Here is a 23,640-nt window from a genome sequence, read left to right on the forward strand (position 1 = left end):
TGGATCTCTCTGTTCTGTTCGTCATCTCTTACACAGATGATTTACAGGTAAAAATTAAAAGTAACAAGGGAATAAAAAATGTTACATCTTTTTTTCACTGGTTATAAGATATACACTTATATACGGAATTACACGTCAAGAAGCCGAAAAAAAGCTAATATTCTAAAAGTGCCAAAGGGGATGAAGTGAGGTCTTTCCCACGGCACTCTGCCTGTGGTGGCTCGATTCCCGATACAGCCCCATAAACTGCGCCCCCCATTCCCCTAATATACGATGATGATTTATAAAACAACTCCATCCATGCCGTCCATCACACAGCCGACACCACTGTGCTCGTGCAAAAAAGAACACTGTGGACAGAACATAATCTATTACATGAAATGAATCCAAGATGAACAACAAACAATGCGAAAAAAATTATCCACGCTAGGAGAGAGAGAGAGAGAGAGAGAGAGAGAGAGAGAGAGAGAGAGAGAGAGAGAGAGAGAGAGAGAGAGAGAGAGAGAGAGAGAGAGAACTGATGGCCCATTTCGCCACGCCCAAGAAGAGTGTCCTCGCACACATCCCTTGTATGTCAGACCATCCCATTACCTTACCGATGCTCCCTCCCCCTCCCCAATGACTCAGACCTCCCCCTCCCTCTCTCCCAAGAGTGTACCTTCCCTCCCTCAGCAGCCGCTGCTTCACACACTGACTGCCATTCAAAAACTTCATGACAAGACTTCGGAGAAACTGTAAGAAATAATCGCTACAGTGTGTGTGTGTGTGTGTGTGTGTGTGTGTGTGTGTGTGTGTGTGTGTGTGTGTGTGTGTGTGTGTGTGTGTGTGTGTGTGTGTGTGTGTGTGTGTGTGTGTGTGCTGTTATCATTTTATTCCTTGCCCTCTGTTATCTTGACCATCCGTCTCTTGACTTTTATCGTGTTTATCTGCTTTTTTAATATTTTGTACATATGTAAAACTACGCAAGTATTGTTATTATAGTATCTTTCCTATATTAACATTATTACACACACACACACACACACACACACACACACACACACACACACACACACTCAGACATGCACACATATCTATTACACCTTCCCGATCAATATACAATAAATATGGCCACAGACATTAATCATGCAAACTCCCAGTCTAAGGCAAACACACTGTTCTCGCTAGACACACTCGTTACTGGCATTACACGTCCATTAAATGATGACCTCTAACCCCCCAACCCCGCCTACCCCGCCCAGACCCTCGCCCCACGACGAGACGGGAGAACAGGTAACATCTTCTTACCTGTAAAAAATGCCCCAAGACAGGTAGGAGCGAAGGTGAACTGGTGCGAGCAGTTGAGCGGGGACTGGCATGCGTCTCCCTGAAAAACAAAACGAAGGGTTTCATTAGGTGGGAGATTCTGGCGTTCACAATTATTCATGGGCGAGGCGCGTCATGATGGGGAAGTGTGACAAGAACTGCTCAAGGCTCCACCCGCCCCATTCACATCCACACCTACACCAACTCATTTGACGCACCTCTCTTCATCCCCGTCCATCCAATTAAGGTGACCTTCTTGTCCTTCCCCATGGGCAACTATAGTTCAGTTCCCAATCCTCCACCACCAATTCCACGAAACCCACCGCCCTCCCCTCCTTTCTTCCACTCAGCCTTCTCCCCGCCACGCCCGCGGCCTCCTGCTGCTTCTCCTCTCCTGGGTGTGGTCACATACTGGAAATCAGGTCAGCGGGGACGATTATATAACTACTTGCCTTCTTACCGAATAAAGCTAGACTGTTTTTTCCTCCCTTCCCAAAGGAGTAACGTGGCAAGGGAGGCGGACGGGCAAGCGTACGGTGCGATAAGACCAAAGATTAGTAAGCGTTAGGGTGCGTCTTCACTTGAGCATCTTGCTACCAACGAGCAGCACCAACAGAACTTAGCGAGCCGGACAGAACAGAAAGAGCCGGCGTAAACTGGTGATTACTTTCAAACGTTCAGAGTCTGTTCGTCTCGTTTCTTTAAGTCCTTGGGTAACGTTCTGTGAGTTCCGTTCAGTTCGGAGATACGTTTTCACCACACTTATCTCGGACTGCTGCTAGTTTGGTTGGTTCGAGGTAAAATAGTCAGATAGTCAGATGAAGACGTGGCCTAAGAATGGTGGCGGTGATGGTGTGAATTCATAGCGAATGTTTTGGTACATTCTCATCGTGTGGCCCACGTCCTTCCTGTTTCATGTTTCCTTATAACTTTTCTTTAGGATGAGTGGCGTGGGAAGAAGAGACCTTTCTTGTTCAAGTGTTCCGCGCTCTCATCATTATCATCATCATTAACACTACATCTGCCCAGACCATTACACAGCGCAATAACCATTCGGTACTCAGGATGCTGACACACACACACACACACACACACACACACACACACACACACACACACACACACACACACACACACACAATATGACGCGCAAATTCCTTGCTGTTCTTCCTCAATAATGTCCTGTTACCTTTCTTTCTTTCCCAGCAGAGTAATAATCCTCTCCGAGTTGACAAAATTATGAACCTCACCAACCTGCAAAACATTTTCACCGGAACCACTAAACTGATCAACAAGGAAAAAAAAGATAAAAAAAACAAAAAAAACGTAAATTACAACTTAAAAGAAAAAAAATATACATGAGTCAACATTCTAAACGTTTCAAGATTATCTCTCAACTCCCCTCCGAGTCCTCCTGACAAGCCAGCACAGCCACACCTCTCCAGCTCCTCGCCGCTCCCCTCCACGCCACCTCATAATCAGTCCCGCTTCCTTTCCTTCCCCCTCCAGCCTCGCTCAACCCTCGTGTCACCTTCACCCAACTCACAGGAAATTCGACTTGAAACCTTGCCTGTTTTTCCCCTGCTTGAGCATAATTGCCACGAGCATACCTTCACACAACCCTCCATGGCTGCTCCTGGGTGGTAGTGCCTGAGTGTGTGTGTGTGTGTGTGTGTGTGTGTGTGTGTGTGTGTGTGTGTGTGTGTGTGTGAGAGAGAGAGAGAGAGAGAGAGAGAGAGAGAGAGAGAGAGAGAGAGAGAGAGAGAGAGAGAGAGAGAGAGAGAGAGAGAGAGAGAGAGAGAGAGAGAGAGAGAGAGAGAGAGAGATTCACCCCCACACACATACACAAATAATTATTCTGTTTATCATCAGAAATGACGCACGAAGACCGGTGTGCGGCCACCTGCATGAAAGTACCTGCTATCTCGACTCCGCCCACATTCAGACTGCAGGTGTGCTTACTTTCACGCCCACAAGACCCACGCTTTCACGGACACTAAGGAAATTACCTGACAGTATCCGTGGTTTTATAAGGACGGAGTAATGAGTCGCTATCAGGTCACGTTGTATCAGAGATATGAAGTGTAAATGGGATGACAAGAAGAGGAGAGTGCACTCCTGTTATTCCGATGTTAGTCAAACGAAGATAAAAAAAAAAAAAAAAGGCCGGAAGATTTTAAGGGTGGGGGGCGTCATGCTGCTCTGATGGTACTCGTCTGGTCTTCGCCTTGTGAATCTCTGAGGCCACCTGGTGCAATGTTTACTCTGAGATCTCGTGTCTTCTTGCAATTTATGCACGATCCTAACCATCCTACTGGTATATACCAATGTCTTGTCTGATCTGAAACCAACGCACTTCTTTATCTTAGTCTACGAATACTTCAGCGCCTAACATTCTCTCTGTATTATTTATTTCCTTTACCCAGCGCTCTAGAGTTACATGTATTGCGCACACTGGTTGCGTGGTAGGGCGGAGTACCAGCCTGACCCTCCAAGCGTCACGTGTCAACACAGACCTGAATAGAATTTAGACATTGACTTCACCCGCCAATCAGCGAAACATAACAAGACTCCCCTCTCACCTTCCCCACACCTGTGCAATACCCCAAAAAAACACAGGTGCTCGTCAGGTGTCCGTGTTGGCCGCCCCCTCACCTTCCTAACACCTGCTCGACATCGCTCCTTCCTCCCACCGCCTCTGCACCCCCACCACCCCCACAACACCACACCTACACCACCAGCACAACTACCACACACGCATGGGCCTCACTCTTAACTATTTACGCAAACACATAACCCTCCCATCCACCAGTCAGCCATCTTTATGTGTTTGGCTGTCTGTCCGTCTGTCTGTCCGCTTCTCTGTCTGGGTTGTTTTGATTGGCGAGTTAAGCGTTTAATCGAGGTGCATGACTGTCGCTTTTCTAATAGTGCCGGGTTCAAGGATCACACTTACTTAATAACCCAACACTTAAATCATAAATGACTCACTTTTCTTTATCTTACCTCATAGTTTTTATCCTAAACTTCCACACACACACACACACACACACACACACACACACACACACACTGCAAGCAGCTTTTCTTCCAATACGCCTGTATTTGTCGTGGCAAAATGATCTTGTTAAACCACGTGACAGGTGACAGCATAGGGTGAGTGAGATAGCCCGGCTGTGTGTGTGGGGCTTCTTCGGGAAGGCCAAGGCGTCATCTTTCTCTGCTTTCCTTCCACCTTTCTCTCTCTCTCTCTCTCTCTCTCTCTCTCTCTCTCTCTCTCTCTCTCTCTCTCTCTCTCTCTCTGTGTACCAGCAGTAACACTGTATCTTTACACTTCAAAAATTTAACAATTCTCTTATCTCCCTTTTCTTTCACTCTTGTAATCCTGTCCACTCCCAGTTCTTTCCCTTCCTCTTCCTTCTCGTTGCGCTGCCCTCCCCTTTCCTTCCTTCATCTCTCCAACCTTCCCCTTCTTTTCTCCTTCCCTCAGCCGCCATGTTCATCCCAGTCCCCATCCTGCTCTCAATCTGCTAATTTTCTTTCTTGCATTTTGCTTTTGTTGCCTTCATTTGCTTGTCACGTCCATCAGCTCTACATGGGGGGTGACATAAAGGAGACAAAGGGGACTAACTAATATCCTGTGTGTGTGTGTGTGTGTGTGTGTGTGTGTGTGTGTGTGTGTGTGTGTGTGTGTGTGTGTGTGTGTGTGTGTGTGTGTGTGTGTGTGTGTGTGTGTGTGCGCTAGAGCGCTGATGGTACTATCATAGTAATCATCACCATAGTTTTACCTTCACTATGTTAATTATTACTTGATCTATTTCATTTCCACATCTCTTTTTTTTTAACGTGTTCAGTAGTTATATAGAAAATTATTTGTTTACCCACTGTGTGGTGCATGTGGCTGCGCACCGGTCATTTTTGCCGACCGGGCTGTGCTCGCTCCAACAGTGAAGAAACAAAGACGAAAAGCAACACTGACAGACCAACGTTGCCCTTTATTACATGTGAAGGAAGGGTTAAGGAGATATAGGTAATTTGTTGCAGCGAATCTTCCTCCTCTCCATTACATCCTTCCTCTCTCCCACACACCAGGGCATGTGGGTATGTGGGTGGGACTGCACACTTAGCAGTGAGTTAGAAGGGGCGTGCCGGTGTTAGGGGAAGGGAAGGGGAGGAGCGAGAGCTAAACCCAGTAGCCAGTTTAGTATCTTTATTTTAGATATTACCGACTTCCGCTGCATTACTACCAAAGGGTATCATTTAGGAAACGCTGATCATGGCGAAAGCGGTAAATTAGTACCAAACGAGAGGGAAAAATAATGGAATAATATAGGTTTCTTCAGATCTCTTTATCTTAGTGGCTTTAGTGTACATGAAAAGATAGCATAGAAAAATTCTTTACGAGCTGAACCATGGGAGGTCCCGCCTGGGGGTCATCCTGGGGTGTGACAGAAGCAGGAACGTCTACAGTGCTAAATAAAAGGTGAGAACTGGAAGAAAAACAGCAATTTTTGTGCCATTAGATATACCCTTACAAGAGGTGACCGTCACCCAAGCTGGCCGCCGCTTCGCGCCCTCGGCACCGCCCTCGGCACTTGCCCGCCATGGCTCCCCGCCATAAACCTTTTGCTACAGAAAACACCATCTTAAAAGGCTCGTCAAAAGCTGAGTTTTAAATGATAAAAATGTTTTCGCCTCCTTGGTAGAGGCAGCTTGGAGGCGGCCATGAGGCGAGCACTGAGGAGGCCGAAGGGAGACCGAGGATCAAAGGGTCACGGAAGGCAACTCAGGACAGGACGACGGGAGGGGGATCGCAGGGGTACAAAGACGAGGAGGACAAAAAAGAAATAAAAGCGAAAATAAGAGGAGGACCAAAGGGGCAATAAAGACGAGACGGAAAGAAAAAAAAAAAAACGGCAAGACTGAAGGTGGAAGGACTCAGGCCAAGCGACGATAGCTCCCTCTCACCACCCATTCCGAGTTGAGTAGCCGCGTGGTGGCTCATCATAGGCTCCTTTAAGTCCGTCACTTTTTCTTCGTTACGAACACAGTTGAGAAAAGTGGTAACACTGCCATCGTAAGTCAAGCGTCATTAAGTCACCCAACAACAGTACTCGTATAGAACACCATAGGAGTCACTCCACTGGCGTTGTGTATCTGAAAAGCAATTGGACAGAAAATGGATCGACGGATGAAAGCAGCAGTTGGGTTATGTTATAAACATCGTGCAAAATAAATTATAAATAAAAATTATGGTAAATTAAGCTTGCTGCACGAAGACTGAGGAATTTATGAGAGAATGCATGAATGGAGAATTGCAGATGCCGATAAATATCTACGAACATAAAGATTTGATTGTGTTGTGAAATAAAACTTCAACATATGTTTAATTCTGGCTGGCCACGAAGTAATGAGAATGCAACAATTCCTGAACCCGCTGTGACACAAGCGGCAGCCGTGCGTGGTGGGTCGTCACTGACGGTGCTAGTGGTGGTGGTGATGCTGCTAGCTATGTTTATGTTGCCAATGGCTGTAGCTGCACTAATGGTGTTCGTGATGGTCCCATGCCGCTTGTAAACATAATCCTACGACAGTTAGAGGAAGGCCATGGCGAGCTGGCCACATTGTACCCACACTCACGTGGCCAGGATTCGGATCTTGCCAGTGTACAGTAAACCTAACACTTGCCTTAGCGACGCAGCTTAAAGCTACATTCTTATCGTAACAGCGAGGTAACAGGAGCTGCTTTTGAACTGAATCTGATGAGACACAGAGAGGGAGCACAGTGACAGCCTGACCAGCAGCGCCTGAGCACTCGACGCGAAGAGCACAGCACGTGACACTCAACAGCAATTGAGGGAAGCGAACGGATGAGCTCCTGTCACACGTGGTCTCTGGAATGAGTCACTGGTAACCAGATTATATGCTTGGTTTCTTCAGGCATGCTAAAGGCATTATATAAAATAGTTAAGGAGCATCTTTAAGAAACATCATAGAGATCGAGCAAGAGAAAATAAAGCATAAAGAAACCGTTCTCAGAAAGAAAATAGAGATTGGAGAACACACAGAGAGAGAAGCTAAAATATTGTCTGAAGTGTCTTTGTAATCTTTTGTTGAAACAGTTCAAGTAATGAGCAGGATGAGATAAAGAAAAGGGAGAAAGTTCCCCAGTTTACTCAAAAAAAAAAAAAAAAAAAAAAAAAGAGGGAAGATATTGCTTAACTCTTGCATTAGTAACGTTCACAGAACAGGCAGAATAGGGATGATAGTAGATAGAATCTTGTGCTGCGTGGCCGAGAGATGGGGGCGTATGCAGTTTGCAAGTTCAGAAGAGCCATGGAAATGGTGGCAGAAGATGATAAGGGATGCAGCAATACTGCGGTGAGTGACATAATCAACACAGTTAGATAGGAGGAATCAATCTTGGCTCCACCCGGTTTAGAAGAGATGAGCGAGTTGAACTTTCCCTTTTGTGGGAGCAGTTCTTCATATAAAGAGTAATAAGAGCCCTGTGTACAGCAAGCAACTGGCAGATGGGAGGAGAAAAAGTATTGGCATAGGGGACACAGATCACCTAACATCATGCGAGCTGTTTAGTAAGAGACGAGATGTGTAGTTTCTAGCTGGGATTTTTAATGAAGATAGTACAAGCATGTTCTGTGTAGGCGAGGGAATAGTTGTCTGGAAGGTTGTGCCGAATGGAATGGACAGATGAAGGAATTGAGTTTTTGACGCATTGAGCATCATACAAATAAAAACAAAAAAAGTGAGGAGTGAAGTAATTCAAGGATGAAAATTGTCGACTGAAAAATAAATATAAAATATATGGGATATATTTCCGGAAATCATACAATAGCAAAATTTATGAAAAAGTGTGTGTGTGTATGTGTGTGTGTGTGTGTGTGTGTGTGTGTGTGTGTGTGTGTGTGTGTGTGTGTGTGTGTGTGTGTGTGTGTGTGTGTGTGTGTGTGTGTGTGTGTGTGTGTGTGTGTGTGTGTGTGTGTGTGTGTGTGTGTGTGTGTGTGTAGGAATTCAATAAATCTGTAACATATCTAAAGGGAAAGTTTCAACATAATATTCCATCAATCGGACATACTTCAAGCAAACTTCAGGAAAGCCATCAACGTCAGATTGGCTTCCATCACAAGTGTTCGTAACAAGGTGTGGCGGCTGGGGAAGTCCCTTTTCTGAACGTCGACAACCATGTAATTACTAATAGATTTATACTTCCTCTTGCATGCAAGGAGCCCTCACTGCAGTGTGATGACGACACCACAGCGTAAAGATACGAGGAGGGCCACTGGAGGCAAGGGAACCACGGGATCGAAAAAGGGCAAAACGAAACACGTGGACGAGGGAAGGGAGACGAGATCTGAGACCAAGACGACGAAGGACGTGGCGGGCCGCCAGGAACCCGTTTTCAGCGAGACGCCACTCAAGTATCAGTTCTTCTCCTCCGTTAAAATTAGCAAAAAAATTGAGTACTTGGTCATAGGATGCGTCATTTGCTGCTCTTGCTGCATCATCCTCGTCCTGACTGTTCGCCTCATCAATGACTACATGGACCGTAACAGTTGAGTGGCCAAGCTCTGTACCTCCACCCCGGGGCCTACCTCATTCTCCCCACCACGCCACTCACACCACACGGATTCAACATTTCTAAACCAAAAGCACTTTATATATATTCAGTAAAAATCGATTAATATTTCCAGGCAGTTAGATTTCCAAATAATCTTAAGTGTGTGTGTGTGTGTGTGTGTGTGTGTGTGTGTGTGTGTGTGTGTGTGTGTGTGTGTGTGTGTGTGTGTGTGTGTGTGTGTGTGTGTGTGTGTGTGTGTGTGTGTGATGGCCAGGATTTATATGTTATAGTGCTTATTAGAGTACACACACACACACACACACACACACACACACACACACACACACACACACACACACACACACACACACACACACACACACACACACACACACACTACGTTCAAATGATTTCAATCGCTGTACTGATAATATTCATCATAACACAAGGAAACAAGCGTTCAAAATACACAAATGAAGTACTTATATAACATAATAATCATACTTGTCTTTAATCTTCACAGTCATAATCTTCATAATCAAAATATTTTTCTCGCTGTCACGCAGGGATGGAGCACCGCTCGGCACTGACTAATAACTTGAAAACAAAAACAAAGAAATAAAACAGAATTATCATGACGGCACCAGAACTCACCTGACTGTTGCTCATTCCATCTTTATGTAATATGAAGTATTACGTAATAATTATATTGCAACAACTTAATATCGCAAAATAAGTGCCAATTATACTCACACCAGCCGTCGCCCCAAACAAAGAATGCCATCACTCACGTCTTACAGAGAGCTGCGCCAGACTCACTCATTATAAGAGCGCCATCAGCCATGGACATCTACCTGACAGGGAACTCCATAGCAAGGATACGACTCGCCACCGGAATCCTCGGCCAATGCCACGTCAAGGTACGGCTTGTTCAGGGATCCTAGGAGCGTAGTTATTCATTTCAAAACACTTTTATGCTCTCGTCAAGTGCTTGGCATGACTTATAGTCTCTGTCATCCACTGTAGCTTTGTTCTTACACGAAGAAACTCAGAGTTTGCATGCAATTATTATAGCGTCTTCTTCCTGCTCAAATTATAACAAATGTCTAGTAATGGCTATAACACAAGAGATTCTAGTGATGTTTAATTCTAGCTGGAAAAAAAAAAAGTAAAATAAAATCATATATATATATATATATATATATATATATATATATATATATATATATATATATATATATATATATATATATATATATATATATATATATATATATATATAATTGTAGCGATTTTTAAATCCAGGTGAGGGACGCTGTAGTGATGGTGGTGATGCTGCTAGCTGTGTTTGTGCTGCCAATGGCTGTAGCTGCACTAATGGTGCTCTTGATGGCCTCATGCCGCTCGTAAAGACAAGCCTGCGGCAGGTGAAGGGAGACTATGGCGAGCTAGCCGGACTGTACCCGCACTCATGTGGCCAAGGTTCGAATCCCGTCTTTGTACATTGTAAATCTAAACAAATGCGATGTGTGTTGCTTCGCCGCACCAGCTTTCATGGTGATCGAGATCGAAGATATCAAGCAAGGTACCAAAGCTCGCAATACTTGGGGACGCCGACACAAGTATATGTGCCTGCACTGCAGTAAGTCCACACGCTAAACACTGTGTGTGTGTGTGTGTGTGTGTGTGTGTGTGTGTGTGTGTGTGTGTGTGTGTGTGTGTGTGTGTGTGTGTGTGAGAGAGAGAGAGAGAGAGAGAGAGAGAGAGAGAGAGAGAGAGAGAGAGAGAGAGAGAGAGAGAGAGAGAGAGAGAGAGAGAGAGAGAGAGAGAGAGAGAGAGAGTTTAACGAGATAGAGAAAAGATGTGCGGAACCGTCCGCAGCAACATCGCAAGATAAAGGAATGATGTCTCTCAGGAAGTACAGATCTAATAGACACTTGGGGATTCAGTTGACAGCGGCCACTCGTCACTGGAATCCTAAGTGACAGGTCCACATGCATCCACGCCCATCAAGCCTCGGAAATGAGGGGCGCGACTACGACCGATGCCTCCCCGCCTCTTCTAAAGAACTCTTCCTACCAAGCCATGTTACAGCGACAGGTCACGATTTTCCTACAAACTCTCATTTTTATATGCCTACAAGGGAATAAACAAAGACTGAGGAAGAGAGGCATTGGGGCTGGTAGTAAAGTGGGTGCTGAGAGGGGGAGGAGAATGCCACTATCCACTCGGTTACCGTCTGGTCATCATTTACTACAGGTTGGCGGGCAAGAACTGACCTGCCATCATCATGCAGCTCAGCTCACCCCACTACCTGGCCGGCGTGCTTGTGGCCACGTATGGGATCCTCCTGATATGATGAAACTTACCAATACTTGCTTAGCACAAACAATATTCACCGTCACTGATGCCACATGATTCACGTGCATGTAACCACTGGGGCTAGGAGAGATCCCACGTATAGGGCACCAAGGAATAGGACAAAAACACACGATGGCCACCGGTGTAAAACATGTGAAGAAGGGAAATAGCCACAGCAGGTAGATGGAGGGACACGCCACACCTAGTGTTCGGGGTCAGTAGCGGTGCCGGGACGAGGCGGCATGACCTGACACGGCAACCACCACCGCGGCGAGGAGAAAGAGAATCGGGCAAAGATTAATTACGTGCAAGAACAAAGAATTTGGTAAACCTAACAGAAAAACCTAAGAGCGATGTATAATTACAGCAAAAAGGGTAAAGCGGTGAAAGAAAGCGAAACAAGAGAATATGTAAGGAGGAGTTGATTAACATGAGGAACAGAGCTGCAGCTATAGAGTGAAGCAAAGAAGTGCACTGCAAACGAAACCCAAGTTAATGAAATAAGTAAATAAAGGAGGAAAGAATGAGACACAGGAATAAAAAAAAGTAAGAGAAGAGAAAATAGTACCAACACTACTAAAAATGAAGGAGAGGGCGTTACGAGAGTGCGTGAGGGGAACGATACACGTGGGCTGGAGGGTGTAAAAGGGAGGTAGGGGAAACGAGAGGAGGGTGTCTGAGGAGAGGGAGAGGAGGAGGAGGAGGAGGAGGAATGTAGCCGTAGATATGTGAAGGGCGTGTATATGGAAGGGTTGCGGGTGGTGTGGAATGCGACTGAGCGAGCATGAGGGTATAACTGGATTAGAGGGACGCTGAATGGGGCGGACGCGGCGAAAGGTGTGCGTGGGCGGCGTACTGGAGGAGAGGTGGAATGTGGTGCTGGAGTTTGGGACACCTAGGGGTTAGACGATGGTGAGGTGACGGGCGACGGGAGGGAGGAAGGGAGGGAAGGAACATGGAACGTGACGTAGTTCTGCTTGTGGCTTCCGGAGACAAGTTTTAGGCAGCGTGGCAACGTCTGGGTGGGTGGGTGGGGTGTGAGCGAGGAGGCGAATCCAGAGCTGTGACAAGAACGTGACACTTTAGCCTGACCGTGACGAGCACTGAAATCTCGTCCCTTGGAGGTCCCCGTCACTGTGGTCGCCGCATAGGTGTGTGTTCGGCGGCTCCACAGCATCAACTAAACTGAGAAAGGAGGATAAAGATGCAGGCCGACCCTCCACCTCACCGTGGTTGTCAAGGAGCACACAAGCCTGCCGCTCCAGCACTCCGCTCATACAGATCAAACGTCCCCCTCCCCCCCACCTGTCTCTTTCTCTATTTCCATAGTGCTTTCTACTTTCACGTCATCATACAAGTTACACCATTATTTTGTTTTTTTGTGTCTTTCTTTTATCGAATAAGAAAGTTGCACTAGGCAGCGTGAAGAAAGCTAAGAAAATTTTTGTTAATGGGAAAATTCTTTTACTGTCTGTTCGTCAGTATTCTTGTTTGTCTGTTTTTTCTCTCTCCCTCCCTTCCTACCCCCCTCTCCCTCTCTCTCTCTCTCTCTCTCTCTCTCTCTCTGTGTGTGTGTGTGTGTGTGTGTGTGTGTGTGTGTGTGTGTGTGTGTGTGTGTGTGTGTGTGTGTGTGTGTGTGTGTGTGTGCGTGCGTGCGTGCGTGCGTGCGTGCGTGCGTGCGTGCGTGCGTGCGTGCGTGCGCGGATGTAAGGATGTTGGGAGCAACAAAGTTGTTTTCAATCCTATATCGCAAAAACAGGACATGCTCAGATTAAACAACGCAAACATATAGTTGCACATAATGCCACCAAGTATTTTTTCTTCAGCGATGTGGTCAGACTGGAATAAACCGCTGCCTCTGAACGTAGTACAAAACAGTAAAGTAAAATATTTAAGCATAATCTTAATCGAGACGTTTGTAAAGTAAATATTATATTATGAAGAAGGAAAACAATTGACCTTATTATTATTATTATTATTATTATTATTATTATTATTATTATTATTATTATTATTATTATCATTATTATTACCATTATTCTTCTAATTATCATTAATATTATTATCATTATCATCATCACACTTAATAATACTTGAGAAAAATAACATCATAAACACAGTGATAACCTCAAGTGGTTTGCTTTAGGTTATCAGGTAGGTATGGGAGGCAGACCACCTTGCGGGTCTGCTGGCCTGTGTATCCTTTGTAATTCTATGTAATCCTCTCCACCTTTATGTGTGCGGGCATAGATTACTCTTTCCTAGCAAGCCATGAAGCCTCCACCAGGCATTCCTACACAACAACAAAACCATAAAACCACGTTCTCATTAACCGCAACATCCCGGGGAAAGCCACCTCGAGTGCCTCAATATCTGGAACACAACTACAGGACACGACATAACCCGTAACACACAGTATGAAGTTATGCGAGCGGCTCATGTTATATTGCTCTAATTGTATCTATCGCCTGTTGTTGCCGCTTGTTCGGGGTGTGTGCGAGGAAAGGCGAAACAAACGCACGAACGGACGGATGGTCGGAGGGCCGGATGGATGGACAGATAAACGAATGTATAAGGATGGACACGCACAAACAGACGCATACTCTACACACGAACAAACGAACGCACACACACACACATACCACACAGATAGCGCATGAGAGAGAGAGAGAGAGAGAGAGAGAGAGAGAGAGAGAGAGAGAGAGAGAGAGAGAGAGAGAGAGAGAGAGAGAGAGAGAGAGAGAGAGAGAGAGAGAGAGAGAGAGAGAGAGTGTGTGTGTGTGTGTGTGTGTGTGTGTGTGTGTGTGTGTGTGTGTGTGTGTGTGTGTGTGTGTGTGTGTGTGTGTGTGTGTGTGTGTGTGTGTGTGTGTGTGTGTGTGTGGGAGGCACTGTAGGCGGGGAGTGGAAGATTCCTTACAAGGAACACCACCTTTCACACCCATAAGGCCACACTCTGTACCCATCAAACCGACACACCTCGATGCCTTCTTAACTGCCAGCCAGTATACCCTCCTCCAACCATCTCACACACACACACACACACACACACACACCGATCATTCCTCCACCGCACCATCTGGCCTCCACTGCCATCATTCAGGTTAGTTAGGATTCAAGAACCATCTGGCAGGGGATCAGCAGGTCCTCGCAAAGCAATGTCTTCGAGGAAAGTTAGACGCAAGCCACCTTCCACAAAGCAAACAGGCTCCAGGAACCATCTCCCGCTAATCCAGGTGGTCCCCCCTTAAGCACGTTCCAAGAATCCATACGGCTCAGAATCCCATCTTTCAGGATTCTGGAGGCGTCCAAAACATCCATAAAGAACCCAGGTGGCTCCACGCACCTCCACGATGGTGTCCGGACATCTTTAAGCTCTACTCCGGCAGCTACTTCAGGATCAGCGTGTTTTTGTCGCCCCGCCACTTGAGGAACATCGGGGACCTCAGTGACGCGCCTCCGCCACCACTGACGAGGCGATCACCGCATCCTCGACCCGTAAGAAACAAGTTAAGTGGATTAATGCTTTATTCTTACTCCATAACCCCACATCTCTCTCTCTCTCTCTCTCTCTCTCTCTCTCTCTCTCTCTCTCTCTCTCAGTAGGGATTGAGTTCCAAGTTTCCAAGTATTTTTGTTAATTGTCCTTAACCTCACATTTCGCGGCGGAGGTAACGATTAGGTGTTCTGTAAGAGGGATAAAAATAAGCTTTGGCTTATACCATGTTCCCTGCATGCTACCAGATATGTTTTCTTTTAACCTGATTGCAGGCGAGAGACAAGTAGAGAAAAGTTATTCCAGTGACTTCTGAAATAAGTAAAAATTTGTATCATATGAAGCCTCATATGACAACGTACTGTAATGAATCTTTCTCTCTCTCTCTCTCTCTCTCTCTCTCTCTCTCTCTCTCTCTCTCTCTCTCTCTCTCTCTCTCTCTCTCTCTCTCTCTGATGTACATTATCTAGTTACTGATAAACGAATATTTTCCTTCCTCTTCACAACAGAACTTAATAAGAATTGATTTAATCCTTCTCTGAGAGATGTAAAGTTGATAATTAAAGTGTGAAAATGACAAAATACTCGTAAGCACGACAAAACTCACCAAAATTCCACTTTCACCTTAGTGTGAAAAAAAAACTGACAAAAACTGGACTTTCAACTCTCCAGTGTATCTAATAATATATCTAAAAAAAAAAAAAAAATACAAGCACACAAATATGATCGGCATGTCAAGAGTAACTGAGGATGAAAGTAAAATATATTTAGACACTTAGCTATACTTTGTGTTTTAGCGAGAGAGAGAGAGAGAGAGAGAGAGAGAGAGAGAGAGAGAGAGAGAGAGAGAGAGAGAGAGAGAGAGAGAGAGAGAGAGAGAGAGAGAGAGGATATCAGATAACAGGAAATATCTCCCATATGAAGAGAAGAAGAAGCTTACACACGAAGCAGACCGGAAGGCAAGGTGTTACATTCACCACGAAGCCTGAAGGCGTGGCGGCGGCGATCACACCCGGAGCCGTTTGCACACAGTAGCGGCGGAGAGGTTGGAGTGCAAGCTGACTGGGGCTCGAGTGGTGTAAATTAACTCATTTTTCTCCACTCATTACTACCGAGCTTTCTCATTTGTTTTTCCATCGCCCGAGTGTGTAATTAGCTCAAGGAGTGTGTGTGTGTGTGTGTGTGTGTGTGTGTGTGTGTGTGTGTGTGTGTGTGTGTGTGTGTGTGTGTGTGTGTCTGTGTCTTACTCTACCAATGAACTCAGTCTTTGCGTTTATTATTTTTTCTGATGTGTCTCCGCTCTTGTTAACACGACTGATAATGTGGCTACACGTTGTTATTCCAGGTGCCCCGCGCGGCTGAAAGGGCGGCCCAAGGAAACAAAAACGAAAGCACAGATAGAGAACGAGGATTTGAAAAAAAGAAGGAAAAAAAAAAGAAAAGAAAGAAACTGGGAGTGAAAAATAAACAGTTAGATGAGGACTCGTTACCGGAAAAGAAACGTAAAAATCAGCCACAAGCTCAGCGCAGTCAAATAAGATCATAAAAGGAGAAAGAACATGCTGGAAACGAGAATTGTGAACGAGGAAGAGGGGGAAAAATGTAATATGGAGGAGTGTTGATGTGTTGCGAGTGAGGAAAAGATAAGGAAAAGCCGAGAAAATGGCAAAATTACTGAAAATGAACACACAAACATACACATACGCAATGAAAAGTAAATTGAAAAAGGAAAGAGAATTAGGAATGATTAACTAGAGAAACGTTACAAAAAGGCGAAAATATAAGAATATTATGTAGAATAAACAGTAATATATTATAAAACAATGGAAACAAAAACAAGAGACAGGCCGGCGGACCGCGGGGGTGGTAGGGAGCAGAGGGAAAAATAACAAACTGGGGATTCATAGTTAAACCAAGGCAGAAAGAAAGAAAACGGCACATAAACAGAAAAATGACACAAAACAAATGAGCAGAAGACACAGCAAAACAAGGAGGTGGTGAGGGATAAGAATAAAACAAGCCAATTAGAAACTTACAATAATAAAGGGAAACAAACAAAGCCTGGGATGATAATATTAGGAAAAAAAAAAAACAGAATAACACATGCACTGACTGACTGACTGAGAGAGAGAGAGAGAGAGAGAGAGAGAGAGAGAGAGAGAGAGAGAGAGAGAGAGAGAGAGAGAGAGAGAGAGAGAGAGAGAGAGAGAGAAACAAGGAGAGACAGGGAGTAAGGAGAGACACAACATAAAAGGCAAGAGATACATGGGCTGATCACGTCCATACCTTCACATCCAGAGGCAGACACACGCAACACAACCTTATCCTCCTCTACTCTGCCACGCCAAATACAACGCTTTGCCAATAACCTGCACGAACTAGATTACAACACCGCTGTCCCTTCACGTATAAGCCCCTTCACTCTGCCGTCCCTCCAAGTTCGTACGGCTGCTGTCGCATCACATTTCGTACCATAAGCGAGATGTACTAAAACATTTCCAACCAAACGATAAGAGCTTTAGTTCTCTCTCTCTCTCTCTCTCTCTCTCTCTCTCTCTCTCTCTCTCTCTCTCTCTCTCTCTCTCTCTTTTCTTCCTTGTTTTAGTTGTTGTTTTGCAAAGACACGGTTTTATGCTTGTGGGATTTTCTGTCTCTGTTGCGAAGGGAAGGATGAAAGAGGAAGGAAGTGGCTGTGGACTAAGAGGAAGTGGAGGAGGAAAGAAGTGAGTATGAGAGAGTGACGAGTTTATTAATGAAAATGTGATGTGAATACTTTAAGCGGCGCATCAACAAAATATACACGTGGAGGAAAGGAAAGTGTTGACGAATGAATGAATAATAAGTAAAAGGGGGGAAAAAGTGAGCTGTGGAGAAGGAAAGAGACCCTGGTGTGGATGATGGCAGGAAAAACGAAAAGAAGAAAGAAAAAAAAAAGAAAGAAATAGGCGAATGTAAAATAAATAATATATCTTGACGGTGAAGATAATTAAGGCTTGACGACTGTAACGAAAGTAACACACACACACACACACACACACACACACACACACACACACACACACACACACACACACACACACACACACACTTCCCACTGCATCTATCATGACCAACTAGGGAGGGTCCACTTCGACGTGCGGGGGAGGACGCGTGGAGGTGGCGGTGCAGGACGCGGTGTGTGAGGTCGTTTTCGTCTCCGCTGGCCACGTCATCTCAGCTTTTACCTCCGCCGAAAAATTTGGCCAGGGCACGGAGCGACAGACACGCACGGCTGACCAGGGAAGGGTGGGAGAGGGGGTGAGATGCTTTGGAATTTTTACTTAATCTACAGCCTGCGATTGAGAGCCGAGGTGTGGAGGTGGCGCTGGCGGGGAAGATAAATGGAGCACGATTATGAAGAGGACACGAGTTGGGAGTTAGAAATGCCACGAGAGAGAACGAAGGTAAAAGGCGCATAAGCCAACCCGTCTCGGTGTCATCCTGCAGGTTTGGAATCGCTGAAGGGCCGGACTGTCTGGTGTTACGGGTCTGTTTGCCAACTCACGTCTCCTGACGACTGCTCTTCGACTTGCAGTTCATGTTCGTCATGCGTTCGTTCCTCGTGCCAGACGGGTGACCGCAGAGAAGAATCTGATTTCACTGCCGCCAAGCACCACTTCCCCTCCTCCACCGTCCCCACTGCGGTTGTGTAAGGACCCGCCCCTCTTCTCTCCTTCGTCACCACTACGTCCTGAACACTGCATGAGGCTGCCTGGCTGGTCCTCGCTTCGTATATGATGAAAAATGTAATTAAAGTACATTCCATTCCAGGATTAACACAGGAGTGCTGACAGCCACGAGAAAAGAGCTTTTCTTGATTTAGAGAGCACGACAAGAATCAAACATGTACGTTCTTTGCCACAGGAATGTCCTCTAAGTACAGTACACCATTAAAAGAAAACTATATCGACGATAACTGCGCTTCACTGCTCGGACAAGGAAGCCAGCACGTGAGCCAATGGTTGTAGTTGCAGTGTCAAGTGTGCTGATTCGGGTGTGAACTGTGGTCTCTTCCACCGGTACAACTCACCCACGAAATGTTGTCAGAGGCGTAGCTAAGTCAAGCGGATCACCCACCAGTCAAGACCACTAGATGAACCACACAACTATTTCCGATACATTTGTCCAAAAACGAGTTTCCCCGCAGAGCCAACATCGCTCCTCCTAATAAAGAATATATGCTCGGTTACACAAATTAACATATTTAGAGAAAATCTAATTATCTCGCGATAGAATAATTTACCTTTTATTATTCCCCACTAGTCTCTCATCCCGTGTGTCGCCAGGCTATAATGACGTAGTGCCAATGTATTGGTTTGGTTTTCCTTCCCGCTGTTATTCTCCTTTATACTGCCGAGTGCTCATACTACATAAATGCATATATTATTCTGACAGTATCCTCAAGTAATGGATACTTGTGTGTGTGTGTGTGTGTGTGTGTGTGTGTGTGTGTGTGTGTGTGTGTGTGTGTGTGTGTGTGTGTGTGTGTGTGTGTGTGTGTGTGTGTGTGTATGTGTGTGTGTGTGTAGTAAGTTACTTATTTGCCACTGGTAATTGCACATGACGTACGCCACGAGCAACTTGTGCTTTACTTTGAGGCCTTACGTTCAACTGACATAAGTTCTGTCCGTCTGTCTGTCTGTCTGTCTGTCTGTCTGTCTCTCTCCCTCTCTCTCTCTCGTGCTATGTCGTACTACAGCAGGTGGCATTCGGGGTCCGCGCGTCCATTTGTTTACTCGTCTGCCGGCGACTGTATGCGAGGGTTGCGAGGCGGTGTTGCCGCGGGGGTCGACGCCATCCCAGGAGCGACTGCTAGGACAAGTCCGTCGCTGACCTGGGCTTGTAGCCCGTCATTACTGCTGCTTAACATGGTAATTACTCCCTAGACCGCTGACGGCGAGCTGTTTATTTAAGTGACTGCCTCACCTGAGTAAGATCGTGGTTAGTGTGGGGCCCCCCTTGCCACCTGGCAGGCCAGGCAGGACTGGCGACTGCCTGTCTCATGCGGGAACCTCTGTCAGCTTAATCAACTCAGAGATACAGTGGGCGAGTATCTAAGCTAGTGCTGGATTGCTGGAGTCCAGACGGCACTTGGTGACTTATCACCAAGTGAGACTGGCTAAGTCGTTAAACGCTCACCGGCTGGGACTGAAAACTAACCATTTTTGATTGACTTTGACAGATTCTGAGTGTATGCAGTTTTCCATATGGCTACAGGCCTGTCAGTGTGAAAGCTGTTACTCGAGTCCCTCGGCGACGCCCCAAAACCAGCCCAGACCAGCACTCCACACACATGAGGAAGAAATATTAATAATTCTTTCCTTGGGTGCTACACCAATGTCGTGACGTGCGCTTCCTGTTTGTTCCCTGCGCTGCTTATATAATGGACAAACATCCTTACAGATAGACAGAGAGATAGGCAGACGGACAGATACACTGACAGATAGACAGACCGACAGATACACTGACAGATGGACAGACTGACAAATACACTGACAGACGGATAGACTGACAAACAGACATAATTTGACAAACACACACACACACACACACACACACACACACACACACACACACACACACACACACACACACACTCTCTCTCTCTCTCTCTCTCTCTCTCTCTCTCTCTCTCTCTCTCTCTCTCTCTCTCTCTCTCTCTCTCTCTCTCTCTCTCTCTCTCTCTCTCTCTCTCTATATATATATATATATATACCACTGTCTAACACACAACGTAATATATCCAATGACTTAGCTGTCTCCACATTTACATATGCACCTGTGTTTTAAGCATAATGTTTTTTGCTTTTTTCCGCAGAACTTCTTGCACAACACTAAGGAATAATGAGACTGGTGAGGCCGTTTTTTTTCTTTGCTTGACAATCACATTTTTCTCTCATCCCTCTCTTCCGTACCCTTGATACCAGCTCGCACCCACACCTGTCAGGCAACACCTGCGCCGCCGCGTCCCCCACAGCGAGCGACAGCTGCAGCGGGAGCAATACATCCATCCAGGAATTCTTAATATCAGATTTCAGCACCGGCCATAGCTGCATTAATATTTTTCATACAGTGATATTAAAAATAACAACTGGATTAAATACGAGCAATATCCGAAATGACATACAGTCGGGTCCGCTTCATATGAGTGTTCAAGCGCAATATAAGAGTTAGTGTATTAGGGCATTCCCGATATTAAATCTGCCATTCTGCATTACACGCACAAAAGTATATTCAAAATGGAAATACGTGTGGCTGTTTAACCTCTCCGGAAACAAGGAAAGGCGAGAGAGAGAGAGAGAGAGAGAGAGAGAGAGAGAGAGAGAGAGAGAGAGAGAGAGAGAGAGAGAGAGAGAGAGAGAGAGAGAGAAGCATACAGATATACGGAAGCAGTCATACGAACACCGCGGTGTCCATCCCACCTGCCTGCCTGAGGGTCGCGTTACGGCCTGAAGGCGGCAGGGCGGCAAGGTGTGCGTCGTGGCTGTGGTGGGTGGTGGCGGCGGCAGGAAGTCACTTCGCGGGGCGGCAAATTAACTTGGGTCTCATCCTGTCACGTGTCATTAGTTGTTCCTCCTTCGGGTATGAATAATGCCGATATATTAGGACGTAGTATCCATGTAGGCGGTCTCTCTCTCTCTCTCTCTCTCTCTCTCTCTCTCTCTCTCTCTCTCTCTCTCTCTCTCTCTCTCTCTCTCTCTCTCACACACGGTCTGAAAATAACTTACATTACCTCGCAGTAGCACACTTCTGCCACGCCCCCACAAGCAAGACTTCCTCAAGGCAATGGAGAGAGGGAGGGGGCTGGGTGAGGTGGATGGTGAAGAAAGGGAATGGAGGAGGTGGCTGGAGAGGGAGGGACAAATGGGGTAGTGGATAGATAGACGGCATGGATGGTTGGTGGAGGAGGGGAAGGAGCGGTGGATGGAGAGACAAGGTTGGAGGAAGAGGTTGCAGGATAGATGGAGCAAGGTGGGAGGAAGGGAGCGGGAGTGGAGGGCTGGTTCTGCAGGTGCTTGGCGGGGGGCTTTGGCAGGGGTGTGGTGGGGGTGGTAGTGGAGGGGCGCCACCTCAACCACCGAGGGCGATAGCGGGGCACAAAGGAGGAGGGCTGCATTGTTGTCAAGTATAATGCCTTCCTCTCCCTCCCTCCTCCCTCTTTATTCCCCTTTCTTGCTCTCTCGTGCTCTTTATTACTTATTCTTAACATATTTTTCGTTTGCTTTTTTTTCCTTTCTTCTCTTTTCTTACGCAGGAACCTTAAAGCTTATGAATTACTCGCTACGTGTTGGGCGTATCTCTCTCTCTCTCTCTCTCTCTCTCTCTCTCTCTCTCTCTCTCTCTCCCTTTTCTCCGTACCTCATCATTTTCTTCCAAGGTCTCTCTCTCTCTCCTGTCTCATACCACTCACCACTCTTCCTCCTCCTCCTCCTCCTCCTCCTTCTGATCCTTCTTCCCTTCCCTCATTCCCTACTCAGCTCCCTCCTCTTCCTGCCCTGTGGGTTGATTAGTTGATGAGTCCACCTCTTGGATAAATGACGGACGCTTCTGGTAAGAGGAAGAGGAGAATGATGGAGGAGGAGGAGGAGGAGGAAGAGGAGGAGGAGGAGGAGGAGGAGGAGGAGGAGGAGAATATGCAGAGAGAGAGAGAGAGAGAGAGAGAGAGAGAGAGAGAGAGAGAGAGAGAGAGAGAGAGAGAGAGAGAGAGAGAGAGAGAGAGAGAGAGAGAGAGAGAGAGAGAGAGAGAGAGAGAGAGAGAGAGAGAGAGAGAGAGAGAGAGAGAGAGAGAGAGAGAGAGAGAGAGAGAGAGAGAGAGAGAGAGAGAGAGAATGTATAAAGAGGAGAAAAGAGAGAGGAAGGTAAAGGAGATGAGGGGGTGGAAGGCGCTTTAATCATGAGATGGGGGAGTAAAGGATGGGGAGAGGAAGGGAGGGACAGCAGGTAAAACGGAAGGAAACATTGGGGACGGAGGAAGGGAAAAAGAGGAAGAAAGAAAGGAAGAAAGAAAGAAAAAGAAACTAAGAAAGGAAAGACGGAAGGGAAAAGATAAACGAAGGAAAGAAGGGGCGAAGGAAGGGGAGATTGAAAGGAGGGAGAGATTGAAGGAAGGAAAAAATGAAGGAAGGAAAGAAAAAAGAAAGAAGGAAGGAAGGAGGGAAGGAAGGAAGTACAGAAGAAAGGAAAGTATGGATGAAGGTCGGGAAAGCACAGCATGAAAGTCTCACCACCACCTCCAATCACGGAATGGGGTTAAAGGAAGTGAACTGCCGAAAGGAATAATTACGAAAAAAAAAGACACAATCTCTCCATGTGTGGGACGTGAGAACGACACGTAAGTGAAAAGGAATTAACAGAAAAAAAGAGAAAATTATGCGCTAATGTCTTAAAGTATAGCACGAAGAACAAAAGACGAAGAGGAGGAAGAATTACGAGGAAAACACGTAGAAAATCACATGAAAAAAAGAGAGATGGAGCAAAGAACAGAGGAAGAGAAAGAGAAAGGAAATAGGCATGGAATGGAAAGAAAAAAAGAAAAAGGAAAGAGGGAGAGGGAGGGAACGAGAGGGGTGAGAAACGCTACAGTGGGGGAAAGATGGAAAGAAATTTACAAGAATATGATCGCGGCGGCGTCCACACCCCCAGCCAACATACTGCCGGCGTGGAGGAAGGTAAACAGCCGCCCGAGAGAACACCCAGGGCCGCTGCCGGTGTGGGTCAGATTGCGTGAGCCCTGATGACCCCTAATGGCGTCATTCACATCGGGATTCGTCGGGTGTAAAGGCTGGCATGAGGGTCCGCTCGTTGGCAGCCATTAAGGTCCAGCAGCTGTCTTGGGCTTGCCTCGTTCGCGTCTCTCCTGCAT

The 23,640-nt window shown here is 46.2% G+C and overlaps 1 long non-coding RNA gene across 1 annotated transcript in view; it reads right to left on the reverse strand.

Moving 5' to 3' along the window:
* Positions 1-23,640, reverse strand: part of LOC135103297 (uncharacterized) — a 92,727-nt gene that overhangs the window by 47,708 nt on the left and 21,379 nt on the right. The window contains exon 2 of the long non-coding RNA XR_010269981.1: positions 1,288-1,366. This is a non-coding gene — a long non-coding RNA (uncharacterized LOC135103297). The remainder of the gene's footprint in view (positions 1-1,287; positions 1,367-23,640) is intronic.

The sequence above is a fragment of the Scylla paramamosain genome, chromosome 9 (genome assembly GCF_035594125.1).
Source record: "Scylla paramamosain isolate STU-SP2022 chromosome 9, ASM3559412v1, whole genome shotgun sequence".
Taxonomy (NCBI): Eukaryota; Metazoa; Arthropoda; class Malacostraca; order Decapoda; family Portunidae; genus Scylla; species Scylla paramamosain.